General features: G+C 36.0%; 1 protein-coding gene across 13 annotated transcripts in view; it reads left to right on the top strand.

Moving 5' to 3' along the window:
• The window catches only part of LOC144965587 (uncharacterized), a 212,852-nt gene that overhangs the window by 102,687 nt on the left and 92,561 nt on the right, over positions 1 to 17,604 (top strand). For 12 of the 13 annotated variants that reach the window (XM_078901101.1, XM_078901091.1, XM_078901090.1 and 9 more), the window contains one exon: positions 9,952 to 10,399. The gene's annotated coding sequence lies outside the window, so the exon portion shown is untranslated. Of the gene's footprint in view, positions 1 to 4,404; positions 5,713 to 9,951; positions 10,400 to 17,604 lie in introns of those variants that run through there. The other variant, XM_078901105.1, reaches the window with a different exon arrangement.

Genomic DNA, 17,604 nt, shown 5'->3' with positions numbered 1-17,604 from the left:
TATTATTATTATTATTATTATTATTATTATTATTATTATTATTATTATTATTATTATTATTATTATTTATTATTATTATTATTATTATTATTATTATTATTATTATTAATTATATATTATTTATTATTATTATATGATTAATATTATTATTGCTATTATTATTGTCAAAATCATTACCATTAGTATTATTGTTGATGATGATGATGATTATTCAGAGAAAAATGATAGTTACTGGCCAGAGAAGGCCTAAATAAATAAACTCTTGAATTTGAACTTGACCATGATATTTTTACTGCAAACTACACGTGTCATTTTTTTAGCATTTACCCCCCCCCCCCCCCCCCGTGCATTTATACCGAATTGAAGCGGCGGGCCACACGTTGTCATTTGCAAATTTTGACATTTTTGTCGCCAGTCCTGTCACTTGTCACTTACTTCATAACAAATGCGATAACAATTGATTACAATGCCGTGATAGTGTAACGACAGCAGCGGCAGAGGTGATGATAACGAAGATGGTGTTGGATGATGATAAGTTGTTGTTGACTATTTATGTTGTTCTCTCACGTCTTAAATCAGAATGTGGACGATTATGTGCGGCTATGTGGTCTAGTGGCATGACACTCGCTTTCAGATTGGAAGCTCTTGTTTTCGAATCCCGCTCTGTGCGGCGTTAGTTGAGTCCTTGGAAAATGCCCCTTACTCGCATTTAATCACCGTACTCATGTGTAAATGGCCGTTAATAGTGTAGCCGATGTCCGAAATAATGTGAAATATTTACATGTTTCTGTCGGCTTTGGACACATTCAGTGGATATAAATTAAGCTTGAATTAAACATTTCACATGTATTTATTGTAAATACGAGAATCAGGAACATAGAATATCCCTTTTTATGTTTACAAATATTGGCAGCAATAGTGTTAATCACAAGAGTTTTGACAAACACACGAACGGGATGGGTTTGAATCCGCAACAAGTCCGATTTTTTGTAAGTGTATATCTCTCCCTCTCCTGTCCGATTCACATGTCCACACAGCGTTTACCTACCTGATATTTGGGTCTAGTTTAGATCTGATGGGAAGTAGTGGAAAGTAGACAATTATTAATAATTCCATTTTGTTACACGCTTCTTAAACCGTGAATTATTTCCGGGTCATTGACCTCGATGGATCGGAATGATCACTGTTATTATTATTATTATTATTATTATTATTATTATTATTATTATTATTATTATTATTATTATTATTATTATTATTATTATTATTATTATTATTATTAGCTCCATAAGACAGGTATCAATTTTTTTATTATAGTTGACTGAATATTAAAAATTTGATACACCGACAGCTTAGTGTGTGTGTGTATGTGTGTGTGTATGTGTGTGTGTGTGTGTGTGTATGTGTTTGTCCTGTGAATACATGTGTGTAGGAATGTAAAGGGCAATGAACAGTACTTGGTACACGTTTTGCACTATAAAAATGTTATATGATTATCATCGTCAGTATTACTCAACGACGTAAAATTATCGGAACAATCAAGGTTTCCATAATATTACGACCGTCGTCTTCATGAACAGTAAGTAGCCTTTAACTCATAGCCTGACAGTGCCCGAAATTAGGTCAAAATACACGGTGGCGACCTTTTTAAAAAAAGTGAATAATGGGTTGTATTCAATATTACCAGCAATATGATCATTTCTTACCTTGAACACTACTAACAAAAAATTACTTTTCACTTTATTTTGGCAGTCGTGTTGCAAGTTTTGGGGGGGGAGTGTCAGGCTATAGATAGTATGCAGATGACGTCACTCAGGCCTTTGTTATTGTTTTTGCCATCCGCGTTTGTGAGTTGTTCTCACTAAACTGTATTAACCAGACTATAAAAGTTCATGGTTACACAGAGTTTGTGTGTTGGTCCGTTATACTTCCGGATGGCAATGTTGTGAACTCCTTGGCCAAGCGCATTCTATCTATATGTTGTGTAAGTTGGCGAAGGCTTCGCTACGACTCTGCCATCTAAACCAGCGGTGCTCAAGTGCCTGTACTCGGACCGACTGCCGGTCGGCGAAAAATCGTTGGTCCGGTCCTCGGAAAAAAAAATCCCCGCCAGCAAATTAATGTCAAGATATTGGTCCCGAATTGTAAGAATGAAGTTTTGACAATCTTATGTTCAATTTACTTCTCACATTCCTTTCCTCTAATAGTAAAATAGAATAGTTGTATTGATAAAGCAGAGGGAGAGGATCCTCATCATCGTGGCATCTTAATCGTTTCTCATGATCTAGTTAGGGGAGGCAATGACGTGGTCAATGTCTTCTAATATTTATGAAGGAGTCGGTGCTTGCTGTAAAGAGCCAAGTCCCTCTGTAAATCTGATGCTCAGTAAAGAGAGATTCAAACCATAACTAGTCGATATTTTGAGTATTAAAGGTGAATACTCTTTCATATATTCATTTCATATATTCCGTACATATATCAAAGATTCTTTTATGTTGTGTATTGATTGATAATTATAATACCAAATCAATGTGATATTGAGAGGGATTCTGGAAAAAGACTTTTCAAATTCAAAATGTTCTCCTTACACTTGCTATCCTCGTAGAGGGAAAAGTAGCTTAAGGAAAAAAAAAGTACTGAAAATTATTTTCAAAAATTTCGTTTAATATTTTTTGCATTTTGAAAAATGGGTAGAAAACGACGTATAAAATCTGCAAATGTATAGTCGATAGAAAAGCCTGTTTAATTTTTTAAACATATTATTGCAATTTGAAAATATTCATTGTTGTGTTTGCTACTGGCCAATGTAATTTTGTTTTTATTATTACCGGCGATTCGATCAGTGCAAAAGGTTGAGAAGCACTGGTCTAAACGACCAGTAATGTTGTTATCATCTCTACGATCATAAATTCGGATAAATGTCTACTCAAACACCGTCTACCTCTTAGGCATCGGCCTCTTATATAACGATTATCATCCTCCTCGTCAGCAGTGCCAGTCATCATATCCCCGACTTCTGTTTTTATTTATTCTTTACAAGCAGGGTTCGGTTTCGTGTCATTCTTATGGGTTTACAATCAAGTCTCTCGTCATATCCAACACCCCCAATACCACCGCCACCACCCCTCCACCTTTATAGGTTTACAAACAAGACACAGCGTTGTCTATCACCACCACCACCACCACCACCACAACCATCATTACCACCACCACCACCAATACCACCACAACCATCATTACCACCACCACCACCATCATCATCACCACCACTAAAACCACCATCACTACCACTACCACCACCATCACCACCACCACCACCACCACCATCATTACCACCACCACCACCACAACCATTATTACCACCACCACCACCACCATCATCATCACCACCAACAAAACCACCATCACTACCACTACCACCACCACCACCACCATCATTACTACCACCACCACCACCATCATCATCACCACCACCAAAACCACCATCACTACCACTACCACCATCGCCACAACCATCACCACCACCACCACCACGACCACCACCACCACCACCACGACCACCACCACCACCACCACCATCATCATCATCAACAACATTACCAGCGCCATTACAGATACAACCATTACCAAAGTTGTTGGATGATTATCATCCATGCGGCCAGAGACCATTCATAAAACATCACTTGACTTGTAACAACACGACAAAACCATAAGACGATCCTACTTAAACAAATCGGAATCTTCAACGAACTGGAATATAAGTATCATTCCCAAATTGATATTCTTATTTTCTGCGTGATTTGACAAACCCCTTTTCTCTCATTTTTTTTGCCATTTCCTATATCCATTGATTAAAATACTCCACAACCGGTCCATTTGTCTCACACCTAAGACTTCAAAGAAATCACAGGTTTGAGACGTTGAGACAAAGTTGGGAGATATTTTGATTGGTTGCTACTTGAAGTTTTGATTTTATGGGAAATAAATGAAAAAAAAAAAAAGGATTTTGACGGATAACGGCACAACACTGAAAATGTAAAACAAACAAACAAACAAACAAACAAACAAAGTTAATATTCACTCGTCTAGCCTTATTTGGATATGGAAATTGTTGTATGTAATACGGTCTGAGTCCGAGATTTGAAATATGCAAACTTGGCGGTGACTGGATTTGATCTCTCGCAACCTTCGAAGAGATACTTCTATGTAGGGGAAACACGTTCAGACACACACACACACACACACACACACACGCACACACACACACACACACACACACACACACACGCTTATACCAAATAAGCGGTCAATTATTAAAACACGTGGGTACATTACCATACTTGGGAATCCAACTAAACAAATCACTAACATGGGACCAACATATTGATAATATTGTGGCAAAAGCAAGTCGTACCCTTGGCTTTCTGAGGCGGAACCTGCACCAGTGCCCCCCAAAGGTGAAAGAACAGGCATACAATGCTTTAGTCAGACCCGTATTGGAATACACGTGCACACAGTGTGGGATCCTTATCAGGTCACATCAAGAAAATCGAACAAGTTCAAAGGGCAGCTTCGAGGTTTGTCACCAACAATTACTTGCGCGAACCAGGATGGGTTACTGAGGCTCTGAAATTGTTGCGGTGGAAAACACTGGAAAGTAGGCGGAAAGAAAAACGCCTCCAACTTCTACACAGAACAGTACATTCCAACAAAACAGCAGTAACTCTACCACAGTATTTCACAAAACAACACTGTACATCCACAAGAAATTATCATAGCAGTAAATTCACAACCCCAACACACAGAACCAACACATATAAAAACAGTTTCTTCCCAAGAACCACCGAGGAATGGAACACTCTCCCACCAGAAATCCTAGATATTACCAACAACAACAAATTTGGTCAACTATTAAACATTTATCTTCCAACTCAATAACACAATAATGGAGAAAGTCACCACATAATTGTATAAAATCTACAGTGGTGGGCAATCCACCTTTTGCAGATAAAGACGTTGAACTTGAACTTGAACACACACACGTCGCGAATGGAAACAAACGCTGAACAGATACGATACTGTTAACGGCCAGGTACTCATTTTACACCATAGTTCGGTTAGAGAATGTGAGTTAAAAGCCTTTTCCAAGGACAAAACTATGCACTGCTCAGAGCGGGACTCGAAATGTAGTCTTTCCGGTCCGAATGAGAATGTCATATCACTGGACAGATAGTCGCACAGTAACATTATTATTTTCATTTTGGGCCAGAACGGTTTGAAGAATTATCGATCGATTGAAATGACCAATTACAAAGACCTCGAAAATCGGAGACTTCAGAAAACGTTAACTTTAAATATAGATCGGTTGAAATGACCCTCAGCTTGTAACAAATCTCAAACTTACGACTTCAAAGAAGTGTCAAGTTTGGGGTTATTTTAATCGATCGAAATTTGAAGTATAACGTATCAGGCCAAAATGAAAATAAAAGAATGATATGAAATAAAGCTGTGTTTAGACAGAGTAGGGAAGAGCTGTGCGGTTCATTTACGGCTTTATCTGAGACAGAACTTGAAACAGAGAGGTTGCATCTGAATGGTCCATAGACACATAGTGGAAGGGAACAAAAACCACGCCTCTCGGACAATCGTTATAATGTAAACAAAGGCAGCGATTGATAAGCATAGCGAACTACACAGGCTTTACTATTGATGGTATGTGATTTAGTAATATACCCACTGTTATATCGCTTGATTAATAGAACGAACACAGAAAAATATGTGTAATCTTATACGTTTATAATCTGATTGTGAAAATTGTGTGATACAAAGTCCATCATTCAATGATCAGAGAGAAATCCTTTTCATTCATGTTATTGTTTATAAACAGCCAACTCTCTTTGTCCGAGAGCGTTTGAAGGTGTGTCACAAATCCATGATTGGTCAAGAATCTTCTGGTTTATACCCAATCATAAAACCTTTAACGCCATGCCATAGTGGCGTGGATAGCTTATTTAATATTATGTCTCTCGTCTAGTAACAAGAAATGAATAAATGAGTAGATATCAAGGTCAATAGTGTATACAAACTTTCGCTACGATGGGGAGTTATATATAACATTGTTTCGAGCATTCCCTCTCAACAGGAATTATATATATATATATTTGGTATTGTAACACGCCTGACCGGCGAGTCTTGTTTTTGTTGGCTCTTTCATTTACGTGTTTTGAGTGATTTTTATCTGACATTTCGCCTGGATTTTAATACCATCTGATTTGTGATAGTCTTGTGGTTTTATTGATATACATTTTAACGATTTGTAACAGAGGATTTTTCTAAAATTTTAAAATTAAAGTATGGATTTTCCAAAGTCGAACATAGTTTTAAACTGCTATTTGTTTACAGCCATATTGGAAACTTTATTCACTGTGCTATATTTTACAACTTTTAACAACTACCGTGTACATCGATCTATTTATAATACTAATTTTGTGAACAGACTCAGAGGGGGTAGACGAAAACAACGCCCTATAACCACCGTCATTGGTCATCGGCCAACCCCACGCCCGCTCCCCCTACGACCTCGATCCTCGCTTCAATTTATCAACACTCGTCCCCCATCCAATCTAATCACTTCAATGAGTAATCCTCACCGTTCCTTGTCAAATGTCAACACTGTCCGTGACAGTCAGTATGAAATTAACGACCACCATGACAACAACTCGCAGCAACAGCACCGTCTTGAGCAACAACAACAACAACAACAACAACAACAACAACAACAACAACCTGCACGTAGTGATCATACCAGTTTAAAAATTGGATTACTAAATGTTAGATCGTGTCGTAATAAAACTCAAGACATAATCGACATTATTGAAGATCATAAAATTAATATTTTTGTCATCTTGGAAACATGGCTTAATCATTCATATGATGATCCAATTATGAAAGCAATTACACCCGAAGGCTTTTGTATTAAATCATTTCCACGCATTGGGAGGAAAGGAGGTGGTATTGCAATTATTTACAACTTGTCACTCTTTGACAAGATATCATTTCACCATGATAATTTTAGAAGTTTTGAATACGCTGGATTTGCCATTCATGAAAATAATTTTAAAAAGTCGTTTCACTGTGTCTACCGCCCACCACCAAGCCAACAAAACAAAATATCAACAATTGATTTTTTATCTGAGTTCGGAGAATTTATGTCTATGCAATCCATTAACAAAAAGCATAATATTTTTATGGGTGATTTTAACATTGATTATTTCGGAAACAAAAATGAATCGAAAGTATTTCGGGAGATTATTGACACAAACAACTATATTCAACTTGTAAGCGGTCCTACAAACAACCATGGCCACACAATAGATCATGTCATTACAGACATTGAACATTCTCTCTCTTCATCTGTCTCAAATATTGATAAATTAATCTCTGACCATCATTTAATTGTGTTTTGCGTTTTATTTCCAATGAAGCACGAAGTAAAAAAGATGATAACATCTCGTAATTTGAAGAATATAAACATGAACATTTTTAAACAAGACCTTGACCATAACGTTAAAAATAAACATGATGCGAATGGTCTCCACGAGTCAATTGTTGGTACGGTGGACAAGCATACTCCCTTAACAACTAGAGCAGTAAAAGTGAGACGTCAAGCACCCTGGTATAATACCGAAATAAAATTGAATGGATTAGCCAGGAGGCGGGCAGAAAGAAAATGGCTCAAGTCCAGAGATGCTGTCAATAAGAAGCGATACATCGCGGCTAGAAATGATGCAAAAGCCGTCAATTTCAGGGCCAAAAAGAAATTCTATGAAGAAAGCCTCAAAAACGTGGGACGTTCGAGACAATTCTTTGCCTTGACCAAGGAACTGCTGGGACAACAGACGCAACCAGCTCTCCCATCTTTAATCGATCGTGCAGATCTACCAACTCGCTTTGGTCAATATTTTAAAGAAAAAACGGATACCATCAGGAAGGAACTCTCGTCTGAATCGATCCCTACAACATTTGACAAGTTTCATGGTGATTCGTTAACACATTTTTCAAAGATTACTGAAGCTGACTTACGTGATTGCATTATGTCGTCTCCAACTAAAAGTTGTGATTTAGACCCCTTAAATACTGCCATTTTAAAAAAATGCATTGATGTAATTTTAACACCATTTACATGTATTGTTAATAATTCGTTGCAGTCAGGTGCTGTACCAGACATTTACAAAGTTGCTCATGTCAAACCCCTTTTGAAAAAACCTGATCTCGATAAAGAGAACTTAAAAAACTATCGCCCTGTCTCTAATCTTCCTTTTCTCTCTAAGATCTTAGAAAAGCTTGTTTTGAAACAATTACTGTCTCATCTTAAAAATAATTGTCTTGAAGAAAAATTTCAGTCTGCTTATAGGCAACATCATTCGACGGAAACCGCACTTGTTAGGGTTGTTAATGATCTCCTCTCTGTTATAGACAATGGTTCATGTTCTTTGCTGAATTTGCTTGACCTATCGTCTGCTTTTGATACTATTGATCACAATCTTCTTCTCAAACGTCTTGAAATTACTTATGGCGTGTCTGGTGCAGCGCTTGATTGGTTTAGGTCATATTTGTTTAATCGTAAACAGATTATTACGGTGGATGAATATAGATCGGAGGAAATCTTTCTTGATTGTGGGGTTCCCCAGGGTTCAGTACTTGGACCCGTTCTTTTTGTTTTGTACGTTGGCCCTCTGTCTAAAATCATCAGAAGTTTTGGTCTGTCTTACCATCAATACGCTGATGATACGCAATTGTACTGCGTTTCCAATATGAGAAATTTACAAGAAGTATCAGCCAATAGTAAAAATTGTATCCAAAGTGTTAAGAAATGGATGAATGAGAACAGACTGAAACTGAATGATGATAAGACGGAGGTGCTGTATGTGGGGAACAGGAAGTGGAAAAGTGAAACAGATTTGAAGTTGGGGGATGCCTCTATTCAAATTGTTGACAAAGTGAAAAACCTTGGCACATTCTTAGACTCTGGACTGTCGATGGAGCATCAGGTTAATAATTTGGTTAGATCTCTCTTTTTCCAACTAAAAAAGATTGCTTCCATTAGACGGTTCATATCTGAGGATGTGACCAAGCACCTGGTTGTGTCCCTCGTACTATCGAAATTGGATTATTGTAATGCTCTGTTGTTTGGCGTTTCGCAATACAATCTGAAACGTCTTCAGATTGTCCAAAACAGCGCTGCCAGACTAGTATTTATGAAGCGTAGGTGCGACTCTGCCGGACCTCTACTTCATGACCTGCATTGGCTGCCTGTTGAGAAAAGAATTAAATTCAAAGCTTGTGTTTTAGTGTATCGTTGTCTTGAAGGTACTGCCCCTTCCTACCTTTCAGAACTAATTGAAAGATATTCAAAACCCCGCCCCTTACGTTCGGCCAGTGATTCCACAAAACTAGTTGTCCCTCGAATTCGGAAAAATGCTGGAATGAGATCCTTTTCTCATTTCGGACCCTCTATTTGGAACGCCTTACCGCAGAGCATTCGTGAAAAAGAATCTTTGTCTATTTTTAAACGTTCGCTTAAAACATATTTGTTTCGATTTTAGTAGATGGTATGAGAAGCAAGATAGGTTTGGTTTGTGTTGTGTGTTGTGTTGTGTGTGTGTATGTGTGTGTGTGTGTGTGTGTGTGTGTGTGCTTGTGTGTGTGAATGAGTATGTTTCAGCCAAAGTAATTTGTAATTTAAGCGCTTAGAGTCTGGTGTCTCGGAGTTATAGCGCTATATAAGTTTTCAGCATTATTATTATTATTATTATATATATATATATATATATATATATATATATATATATATATATATATATATATATATATGTGTGTGTGTGTGTGTGTGTGTGTGTGTATTTACTTATTTATGACCTATTCATTTATTTATTTTTCATTCATCCACAGAACGCTAGTTATCTCGACAACAACAGAGACAAGGTTAAGAGATCGATAACAGCAATCTGCTTTGACTGCTGCAACCAACCCATCGTTAACACCATCGGAATCCTGTTGTCACCATCACAATACTCATCCCTTTTGTCGTCATCGACATTATCTAAATCATTACCGCCGTCATTTTAACTATCGTCGTCGTCCTTATTAACACCACTAACGTCACTCCCCTTACTCCACATCATCAGTAAGAGCGAGGTGCCCTGTGGTGATTAAGGCCTGTACTACGTACGATTCGCATTACGGACGTCATCGTTACATCATTACTACCGTCGTGGTCATAATAATAAATGTGATAGTTATTTCCTCATCTGGCTTTACCCAAACCTGACGACCAGTAACGGCCCGTGACCTCACGATTCGCAAGTGTCAACGTGTCCTCAGTTGGAAGTATACTGTGGTAAGTAATACTCTACTTGTTTATCTTTACCCTCAAGAATTTTTTAAAATAACAAAATATTAATTAATTAATTAAAAAACAAACATACAACAAACAAGCTAACAACAACAAAAACAACAACAACAACAACAACAACAACAACAGAAGCTGCATAAGACCCAATGAATCTGTCACTCCAATTATTCCAATGTACTCACAATACGCTTCAACAGTCGTAACATCACTTCCCTCCTAATGACGAATGGTAACTTAGTAACTGGCTCTAAACTATCGGAACAATGGCGGACGTCCTTATGAAATATTTCTCCGACGAGCATAAAAGCGTATCCAGAGGAAAAGGAACATGAATCTGATCATGTTTTGACTTTTACACATTCTGATCACAAGACATATGAAAACTTCTAGCCAGCATGAAGAATAAAAAGTACCGATTTTCTTTGTTTAGAACCACGATGGCCGCCGTTGCTGGGCGACGTGACATCAGACTATTGAATCCAATTAAATCAGAAAAGTGGGTGGAGCAGGCACGGCACGTAGGTTGGTAAAAACAATAAATGAACTGAATTGAGATGTGCCAGAGGACAAATAGAGAACGTAGCGAGGGGGAGTCGAACCCACAACCCGACTGTCACAGCGGTTATGTGGTCTAGTGGTATGCCACTCGCTTGTATGTATGTATGTATGTATGTATGTATGTATGTATGTATGTATGTATGTATGTATGTATGTATGTATGTATGTATGTATGTGTGTGTGTGTGTGTGTGTGCGTGCGTGCGTGCGTGCGTGCGTGCGTGCGTGCGTGCGTGCGTGCGTGCGTGCGTGTATGTATGTATGTATGTATGTATGTATGTATGTATGTATGTATGTATGTATGTATGTATGTATGTATGTATGTATGTATGTATGTATGTATGTATGTATCAAGGACAACTATACTGAAAGGACTGACATATGGAATCTTCAGCTCCCGCTAGTGGGGGCCAAGTAAAAATCTAGAAAATTCAAACCAAAATAAAAGCAGGGGCATTATACGGCAAGATCTACCATTTTAGAGGATGATTGTGAATTCTGGGTCCAAAAAATATTTAAATTTAATGATTACTAATATCAGCAGTGAATAAGAGTAGCCAAGAAACGGAAAGAATGAGTAGTTAGATATTCTAAAAACTGACCTTATAGTGATTGATTCAGGATGATTTCTTTAGAAGCTTGATTAATGAATGTACATGTAAAGTGATGATGAAGATGAGGGTGAACAATTAGATGAAGGGGAAAGGAGATGTAAAATATCAATAAAGGGAGGTAATCTGTGGAGGATGATCCCAAGAAAAAGATGAATACCAAAATATCTACTAAGGGATGCGCTACATATATCGTAATTGTAATTAGGATCTCTCGAATTTATTAATTTTTAAATTTTTTGAACACTATTTCATCCCGATAAGGGACGATCGGTCTGCCAGGTAGACTTTTCATTGGAACACCTGCATACCAATGTCTTTCACAAATAACAAATTCTGTCGGTTGTGGTTCAATATCATCATGAGGAGGGAGTTTGTTTAACTATGTTTCCCGTTCTGGTTCCTCTTGTAGTTACCATTACAATTCGCAACACCACAATTTTCCCTATCTTGAATTTGCTAACAAATCACGTCCATGAACATCAGACCCACAAGAGGCAAAAGTTCATGTGAGGCAAAACATTCGGAGTACTGGTTCATTCCATATAGTCAATGGAGTAGCATAAGATTCATAGTTCCATTCCATTCCATAGTCACAGAGTTAATAAAGTAACATATCAGATCAATGAGACAGAACTATATATTCAGAGTACAATAGTCAGATTTTTAAAAGGGGCGTGCCTTTTTCTTCTTGTTCTCAGCTGTTCACAATGTACAGCTGCAAAAATTTGTATGAACCTCTGGATCATTTTGTTCAAATAAAATATATCTTTTCACGAATTTTGAAACAATAGGAAAGTATTTCGCTTATTATAGCTATATTAAAATCGATAACTAGTTAAGGATCGGAACCCAAATATGATTATAGTGTCAAAAATATGATTTTCCGCTTATCCATTTTGAAAGAATTTGCTAAAATGGAATGTTCAGTTAATTGAAACTTATATGATGTTCGTATAGAATCCGAATATGAAGGAACGACAGACATGTTTACATTTTATAACAATCAATATACGTTATTGATGAATACAAATGAAAGTGAACATTACACACTTCCAACATTATTTTGATTTCAAATTTTTGAGGAATAGCTTGTTATTTATGCCAAAGAGGATAACATAAATTTAATGTAGACCAGTCAAAAGTAGAAATTCATCAATTTATGATACAGTATTTCCACAAATATGTGCTTGTGTTCAACAACAATAACATGCAAAACTCAGGGTTGATTGTGAAATTCCAATTCCATAGCTGTCCTCTTTAATTAACGACTTATCGATAGATAAAAGTGGACTTCTTTTCGCAGCTTTACGAGAGAGGAACAGATAGGGATTCCGTATCATATCGTATTGTTTAAGAGCTTATAGGTTTAAAAGAAAACTTAAAATGCTGTGTGAAACGTTCATGCATAGATACAATTTTTCAAAGTTAAATATAAACATTCATTGTTAATTTGACAATTTTGAGTATTCAATCACTATCTAGTTCAAATGAGTTAAAGCTAGAGATTTATATCAGTCTTCGGTAATTGCGACGTGATGTAAATAAAAAGCAATAAATTACAAAGTCCAAATGGGATGCAAACTACATTAGTTGTTACTTTGAAACAGTTAATGTGTGTTGCTTTTATTCGGAAAATATTATGATGTGAACTCATAACCACTAGCCGGAACTAGATATACCGTGTCACAAGATTATTTTGAAAAACGATGAATTCATCTTACTTTGTGGTGCGAAAATGTTTACATTTTTAGCAGTGTAAAATCTCTAATTTTATGACAGGGGTTTTAAAGTAGATTTTTATAGGTCGTGAAGAAGAAATCTTTTTGGTGATGTGGCATCACAATATGGGCCAAAATCTTTATTCAGTTAAGAGAAATTGATTCGGAGGTTGACACAAAGTTTTACAACTTTTGATAGAGGGACATCTGAGAAAAACTAGAAAAACATGCGCCATTCATAAAAAATCTGACTACTATTAGTACACTATAAATAGGTCATTCCTTACAGTCAATGAGTAGCATCAGAATCAGATCCATAGTTCCCTTCCATAGTCAAGAGTTAATTAATAGAGTTACTTCTCAGATCATTGAGACAAAACTATATATTCAGACTACTAGTACAATCCTTTCAGTCAATGGATCCATAATTCCCTCCCATAGTCACAGAGATAATTAGAGTGATTGAGTTGGGTGAGTGTAACTGTTGTAACAGTAACAGTAACATCTCAGATCAAGGAGGCAAAACTATATAGACAGAGTACTAGTTCCATCATATATGGTAATATCAGACCCACTAACTATTCTAGTCTAGCTATCTAGCAATAGCAATGTCTATCTAGCAAATGTCTCGAAGAAAAGACTGTTCAAGTTCAAGTTGTGAAGTTGACGAGCAAAGGGCCCTCTAGACTTATACACTAGGCTAATACTAATACAATAAAGTCAATATTTATCAGTTAACCATATAGAAAAAAGATATAAATATAAAGCCACAGGCCATAATAAAATAAGAAACAGTAATCCGAATCAGGATGTCGGAGTCTGATCACCATATCTGAATCTGTGCGACTCGTCGACAGAGCAAGCACGACAATGAGTCCAACTATCGTCTGCAGGAACTACAGCCAGATGCTAATTCTAAACATTTCTTAAATAATAATTATTACCCAAATATTATTGGTACTTACCACTTTTCAAAGATTCTGGTTCGATAAATTATTTCATTCATCAAGCTATGCACCCATACATCCATCTATCTATCTATCTATCTATCTATCTATCTATCTATCTATCTATCTATCTATCTATCTATCTATCTATCTATATATTTATCTATCTATCTATCTATCTATCTATCTATCTATCTATCTATCTATCTATCTATCTCTCTCTCTCTATCTATCTATCTATCTATCTATCTATCTATCTATCTATCTATCTATCTATCTATCTATCTATCATCTATCTATCTATCTATCTATCTATCTATCTATCTATATATATATATATATATATATATATATATATATATATATATATATATATATACACACACTGACACATACACACACACTCCTTCACACGGCTTTCTCATTGAATCACTAAAACAAGTATAAAATAGACACCCACGCAATCCCATAAAAAATCAATTGTTATCACAGTATTATGATATTCAAAAGACATTTGAAAGAATCTTTTCAAGGCAAAAGAAATGCCATTTTATATCAAAGTAACGGTACCACAACAATAAAGGCTATTGATCAGTGATCACATCACATCATGCATGCAAAGCTCTCACAATGTAAAATAATGTATGACTACTTTTTCAAGTCACGCAAGACTTGGTGGGTTTTTCCTCCCGCATTCCGTAAATTATCTTTTCACATTTTATTTTACTTCGGTCATTGAATGTTTACTTATCAAAATGATAGATTGAGAAATCACGAACTTGACAAATAGTTTCAAATCTGTGATTCCAAGGAATTTTTAGATTGTCTTGGACAAGTCCCATGTTTGAGAGCTTTTGAGAAGACGAGGGTCATTTTAATCCATCTGTATTTAAGATGACTTGACAAAAAGGTTCTAATGTGTTTTGTCAGCGTATGGACGATTCGTCTACAATGTCTCACAATTTATGAAGGTTAACAACAAAATTAACCTTGAAACAGAATGAGTGTAGATAGATTGCCACGTCACCACATAATGAGATCTTATCTAAAAAAATAACTTCACAACATAACAATATAATAAAGGATTTTTTTTTCTTCTCGCACCATCATAATATATATATATATATATATATATATATATATATATATATATATATATATATATATATATATATATATATATATATATATATATATGTATATATATATCAGGTATCATCAGGCTCTATTAGTTAGAAATAGAATATACCAAAAATTGGCGATTAGCTCCAATAGAATAGCAGATACACTTTCTCAAAGGTTCAGTGAAGTGTGGACAGAGTTTCAACTTTGATGCTCGATCGTTAGGTTTTGGTTGATATTTCATAATATTATCTATACTATCAGATGAAAGCCAATCTCTTCCTTACTTTTTTTCAAATAACTTAGTTTTGGAGTATTTTTATAGTGATCGTTACAAAAATGACCTCATGGCATAGCCTTGTATGGTTGTATGACTCGCGAAGTTCCAGGTTTTAGAGTTTTTGCCATATTGTGGGTCATTTAAATTGATCGATATTTGAGGGACGAGTTTTCTGGCCATATTTTTAAAAGCATTTTTTTTTTATCAGAGTGAGTCAGTTAACTGGTTAATTTGGTTAAGAGGAGGATAAATATGGAAGATATTGATTTGAGAATTACAATATTATTACTATTCTGGTGTTGGACAAGTGGTGAAAATATAGTCGGAGACTGTGGAGGTGATTGTGGTTGTAATGGTGGTGGTGGTAGATGATGATGATGATGATAATGAATATGATGATGATGATGATGATGATGATGATGATGATGATGATGATGATGATGATGATGATGATGATATTGATGATGGATATGATGATGACCATGATGATGGACATGACTTTCAAAGCAAGACTATTCACAACCAAATCCTGTGTTGACACCATGAGTCTTTACGGTCTTTTAATTTGCCGATTTTGTGTGTGTGTTTGTGTGTGTGTGTGTGTGTGTGTGTGTGTGTGTGTGTGTGTGTACTAGAGTGCTGATGATACGTATATTATGAACGTAGTTTCTTGTCTCATTCTGTATTCTTTCCATCTCTCATATCCATGCATGACACGTCGCCATAACGCATGTCATTTTGGGTAAATCTTGTAAGCCACCTTATTAGGCTGTATTACCGTTTTCTGAAATAACATTTTTTCAAAAAATTGGCTAGAAAACAAGTGATTCAAAAATCGAGAGATTAAAATGACACTCCTCTTATCACAAACTCTCAAACCCGGGACTTTCGATGAAGCCCCAGGCTTTAGAGTTTTAAACCAGGTGAGGATCATTTAATCTCTCGATATTTGAAGAACTAGTTTTTATTGGCCAAAATGTGAAAACTTTTTTTTTTCAGAGTACGGCGGTGTTCTAGTATTCTACACAGATGGGGAATCGACCACGGAATAAGTAAATAATCCATCTACATACTTTTTTGGTGCGTGATTTTGTGGTCTAGTGGATTGTGAACTGTTGGTCCTTGATTCGAGTCCCGCTGTTGTTATAGATGGAACGAAAGTGACGCCACTCAGCTCTTTGTTATTGTTTTTAGGCAGTCATTTTAATGATTAGATCTCACTAAATTCTATCAATCAAAATGTTTAAGGTTACATATAGTTTTGTATCTTTGTACCTTTTATCCGGCTTGAGTATTTTGTGAGTATTTTACCTAAAAGAATAATATCAATATTACTGTTTTTAACATCACATCCTTCAAATGTTGAATGATTGAAATTTCTTGCGACACTTCATTTCATTGCCAGCTTTCCACCAACATCCGTTAGGTCAACCAATTTTAAAAGATGAAATTAGTTTTTCACCATTATTCAGAGAGATAATTAAAGAAAAGCTTTTTATTTGCAATTTGTGACGAATCGCCTCTTAACGGTTCTATGTCAAGTAAATCTAACGAAAAACTGATTTTTTTAGCTTTGTTTAAAACATTCAAGTTAAAATATAGGCCACTATTGAAGAGAGGAACCTTATTTCTTAAACTTCAAATAACGTGAATTTCCGAATTCTGATTATTTTGACATTGAACTGTATTTTCTTTGTCTAGTTCATTCCGACAGAAAGCCAGATTGACAAAATGGGCCAACGACCAACGTATACTTATTTTCAGTTCTGATAACCCACATTGTTATGTGCTCATTGTTGTAATAGAACTCCTCTCAAACATAAACAAAATATTGTCTGTTACAATAACGTTAAATCGAGCCCATAATTGCGTTCGGCCATCAGATCTGCAAATAGGTGCACGTTGAAAAATATTATGTCGGTTGTTCTGTAAAGACTCTGACGAGAATCCTA

The sequence above is a fragment of the Berghia stephanieae genome, chromosome 2, assembly GCF_034508935.2.
Source record: "Berghia stephanieae isolate SIO BIC M18660-M18661 chromosome 2, UCSD_Bste_1.3, whole genome shotgun sequence".
Lineage (NCBI taxonomy): Eukaryota > Metazoa > Mollusca > Gastropoda > Nudibranchia > Aeolidiidae > Berghia > Berghia stephanieae.
The sequence above is the reverse complement of the archived record's forward strand: the minus strand, read 5'-3'. Positions and strand labels throughout refer to the sequence as shown.